General features: G+C 36.9%; 1 long non-coding RNA gene across 1 annotated transcript; it reads left to right on the top strand.

Annotated features, from left to right (window-relative positions):
* Positions 1-871: 871 nt before the first annotated feature.
* Positions 872-4,154, top strand: LOC120556863. The gene is made up of 3 exons (XR_005638900.1): positions 872-1,024; positions 2,592-2,750; positions 3,957-4,154. It is a non-coding gene; the product is annotated as an uncharacterized LOC120556863 (long non-coding RNA).
* Positions 4,155-4,930: the final 776 nt, after the last annotated feature.

The following is a 4,930-nucleotide window of genomic DNA, read 5'->3' as shown; positions in this document are numbered from 1 at the left end:
AAAAAAAACGACCATATGGGAAGAATTGGTTTTAGGAGAGGAGAGGAGGAAGAGGAACATCAAACGGAAGAGACACAAGAGAAGAGGAGGTTAAAGTAAGAGAGGGAAGAAAGAGTACAAAGAGATGTGTGATAGGAAAGAAGAAAGATAGGATAAGGAGAAAAATGGGTGAGAAAATGAGGATCGAGGAAGAAGGATACAATCAAAGCTCGGTTGGAAACGGCGTGCAAAGTGGAGGAGGAAACAATAAAAGGAAAGGAAAAAGAGATCGGAGAGGACGTAGGAAAACAGAGGGGAAAGAAGGAAAATAAGGGTAGAGATAGTAGGAGGTAGCGAAAGAAGAAGGAGAAATAAGGATGTGGGGGAGATAAGGGGGAAAAAGATTTTCAGAAAAAAAAAAAAAAAAAAAAAAAAAAAAAAAAAAAAAAAAAAAAAAAAAAAAAAAAAAAAGATAACAGTCATCGGCTCTTAATTAAGATAACACTAACTGTTATGTAAATCTTACAGCAATATCTTACATAGTTTTTTACTATTTAATGTTATACAGGATCATACTGTAAGTGGCAATGCATTCTGGGAGAAAATAATGATATTACAGCACCATCACCAGAATGTTGCAGATTACAGGGATTTACTGTTATCGCAGTGCATCTCCGGGAAAATAAAGAAAAAGCGGGAATTACACTTTGAATTTGAACATATTTATTTTTCTGACCAGTCTATTTTAAGACATGCAGCACATTTCACTGTTGCTACTCTTTCCAAATTATGCTTTAAGGGAAAAAGGTGTGATTAGCAGCTAATAATTAGTGAGAAAATATTTAGTATAACAGGACTATATCTTACGGCAAAAAGTGTGTCTATTATTTGTATGTGTATGGTGTGGGAGGGGGAGGGGGAAGAACTTTTTCTCACGGTGACTGGCTCGGACTCGGTCGGTGATGCGTATCATCATTCAGTCTCTGAAGGAAAACGCATGGACAGTAGCAGCTGCATCAAGAGGACGCGATTTTTCAACATTCATGTAAGTTTCAAAATCTTTTTATTTGCATGCCTTGAAATGTTATTAAGGATAGTTTTATCGATTTCTTTGTTGTCAGATATGGCAGCAGATCACTCAGTAACATTAACGTTAAGCTAGCTAGCTAGCTAGTAAAGTTAAGCATCAGTTAATGTTGGCTAACGTTAGCTGACAGGTCACGGTCACTAACGTTACCACTAGCTAACACAATTAGTTATCGTTAGAAGATTTCCTCAAGGAGCCTAACGTTAGACTGTACAGACATTTTGGACGTGATCTTTAAAAATAAAACAAAAAATCCTCAACCCTGCTGAATCTCATATTTGCTCTTTTTTTCCCTTCTTAAACTAAAGTTACTGTAACCTTACAGACTTTTTTGTGTTCTCATATTTACTCCTAAAACTATAACTTTAGCTAGATAACGGACTTTTTGTGCAAAAGAAGAGAACGTTATAATATTGACGTGTCTCTATCTATTTTCGGACGGTTTCATTGTCAATTTTGTGGCTTCATCTTTGTAATTTTTTTTATACTTTAGGCGGACTTTTTTTGCTAATGAACATTGTTTAGTCATATTTGCTTAGTTTTACTTCTAAAACTAGCTATAACTTTAGATTACAGACTTTTTTTGTGCAAACGAAGATATAATATTGACGTGTTATCTATTCTCAAACGGTTTTATTGTCAATTTTGTGGCTTCATATTTGTAATTTTTTTTCAAAAACACATTTGGCGGACTTTTTTGTTAACGAACATTTGAAACTGTTCTATTGTAAACTCAGTGGCTTCATATTTGCTCCTTTTCCCATCTAAAACTAACTTTAGTTAACAGGCATTTTTTTCTTCTTTTTTTGTATTTGTTGGATAAAGCCACAATGCCTAATATTTTGTTTTATATTTCTAGTCACCAAAGTCTAATTCTACCATAGCCATACGCAGGGGTTACATTGGGCCGGGGATCTCCGGGGCTCAGCCGCGGCACATACCATCTAAATATGTCACATACAATTTGATGAAAGTGATGCTTTTGACAACATGATATTGCTGCCCAGAACTGCAGACAATTCACCACTGCGGGTCAACTACATAACGCCAACGTGTCTACGTTGGTAGGATTAACAGATAAAATGCCTTCTCCTTTTTTCTCAGCTGTTGCTACTGTCATATGCTGCACTGTCTCTTCATGTGGCACAATATGTTTGGCACATTGTATGGGTCACTTCTTATATCATAACAAGGTAATACAGTGTGTAATCATTAGTGATGACTGATTAACAGTAATGTAAATGCTAAATGCCCTAATACCTGTTGATACTACAACAATGCAGAGTATAGTATAGGCTCTTAACATTACAGTTTTGCACATATCATGTAAGACTCAATTTCTCGACATACCCCCGGACCCCCCTAGGGAGAGCACCCTCACATAACAAATCGCAATTTAACCCCTGGCCATACATATGAAGACATACAATCAAATTGTGTGGATATAAATAAATTCAGATCAAATTAATTTGAACAGTGAAATCATATTGTTGCCATTTCTACTAACTATTCATATTTTTTTCAGGTCCAGCTTTGCTCAGCGGTGGTTTGTGAGCGTGGAGGGCTAGGTTGTCAGTGAGGGAGTGTCCTTTGTGCTGGGGCTTGCTGTTCTAATGTCAACTTTTTACAACTTTAACCTGCAATACCAGGACAATGCTGCATGGTCGTTGGAGTTCATTCAGAGGTAGGAGATTTCCCACACATATTACACACCTGGATTGACTTTTTATTGATTAAGTTCTCCGAGATTAGAATTTCAGTAGCTAAAGCTGCTGATGTACTACAAGCATATACATTTACTAAAATGTAAAAAAATAATAAAAATACTTAGGGGTTTGACGTCATTTCGCGACACCAAATCTGGATCGGGTGAAACCAGACCAAAACCATAGGTCTGCTTGTGCACAGCTCATTTGGTGTACAATGTGCAGCACACAATAGGCTGTAAGTACCTATCGTCACCCGTCACGCTGTAGCAGCAGCTCTGTACTAGAGATGCACCGATTGACCGGCTGGTGACCTGCCGAATTGGGCGATTTGCACGTGATCGGCCCGGTCGCGGTGTGAAGCGCATGTCCGCTCTATTCTCCGACATGCACTCTCACTCTCTTTGTTATTTATATATTATTGTATAGCCATTACCTGTTTTCCCTGCTAATAAATCACATATTTTTAGTTGGATATTGGATGTGAAAAGAAGGAAATGGTTCTAACATTTACTAACTTTAGATGTGTGTGGATTACCCACACCAGGAGTAATTATATAGTTCTATTTTATAGTGATCCATTATCTGTTCAAAACATGTTCTATAAAAGAAAAGATAGAAAATAAATATTTGTGTGTGCTTTAAAGTGGTTAGAATTAGTCTTTATCGGAATCGCCTAAAATTGGTATCGGCAGATCAAACTCAATGAAAAATCGGAATCGACCAGAAGTTGTAATCGGTGCATCTCTAGTAACTACCTACCATTAAGCAGCATTGTTACATTTTGTGACATTTCAAAATAATAGAATGTTTTTTCTCATTCAAGTTTTCTAAAATAATACTGTAAAAACACAGCTCTAATGTTCATGAAATATTCTCCACAAATGCAGGAGGAAAAAAGTCTACTTAATAATTGTATTAGGCTTTAAAATATGTTTTCCAGAAATGACATACTTATGGAGATTTCTTAATTATTGGTAACTGTATTTATTTCCTTTGGAATGTGTACTTATACATTGGTATAAATATTATACTGTTTTTAAACCTGTTTAGTAGCTGAATACTATTTGTATAAGAAAAACACAAATTAAGCTGTAGCTCCTTTAACACTGAAAGACTATATGTTCTCCAAAATTAACCGTTTCTTCACTAACCTATAGCATTTGTGTTACATTGTCATTTAGAATCTGCATGGGGATTAATCCTGAGAGAGGATCAAAGGCATACAGTGGACAGGCACCCAGCAGAAAAACTGGAAAGATGGTCCAGAAGAAACCATCAACAGTGAACCTGCATGTCTGCACCCTAATCAGGAAGCTCAACGACTTCAAGTGGGACTTTGTTTGATCTTCTCTCATAGCATTGTATTGTTTAGGTGCAGATACCATTTGTCGATTATCAATGAACAATATATGCCGATAAATACTGATCGATTTTGTGTTGTTTAGTTTAGTTATTGCAGCTGATAGAGCTGTATTATTGTATTGGCCAGTTTCCCTGTTTGCAGTGTATTGGGATCGTGACTGGCTATATAATGGTGTGTGACTCCATGGAGCTCAACAGGGACTTCTCACTTTTTTTTTTACGGTGGTTCCAGAAGTGTTTCATTGACATTTCAAAAATTGCTGATATATAGGTTTAACCCTGGAACTGAGCCAACCAGCTACAAGATGAGTTACTAGTTTTGGTGATTATAAAACATTTGATTCAGCACTAAAAAACATTTTGAAAACAAGTTACAATACTGTGTAGAGAAACTATCATAGATGTTCAATGGTAGAGGCTCGCTCTAGCCGTTCCGCGTTTTTGTGGATACGATAAACGTGTCTATGGTAACGAGTTGGGCCAATCAGAGACATTACTGTTACACTTAGGATTGTGGGTAGTGTAATTTCTCTCCATAAGATCACACATAAAACATGTTTTTCTTAATGCAAGTTTGATTTCATACGGACCTCTTGCTTTTACAACCCTTGTAGCGCTCGGGGTCAGTCTGCCTCCGGATGATTTAGATTGCTAATGATAGACACATTTTCTATTGTATGTAGACGAGTCGCGGTATGTTGGATGTCACGAACACGCCGCAAAACGGGTGTTAACTTTTTCTGCTACGGCATTGATACAGTTCACAAAACTGCAAACTGCCGTACCTTTCTTT

This window comes from Perca fluviatilis, chromosome 4, assembly GCF_010015445.1.
Source record: "Perca fluviatilis chromosome 4, GENO_Pfluv_1.0, whole genome shotgun sequence".
Classification (NCBI taxonomy): Eukaryota; Metazoa; Chordata; class Actinopteri; order Perciformes; family Percidae; genus Perca; species Perca fluviatilis.
The sequence above is the reverse complement of the archived record's forward strand: the minus strand, read 5'-3'. Positions and strand labels throughout refer to the sequence as shown.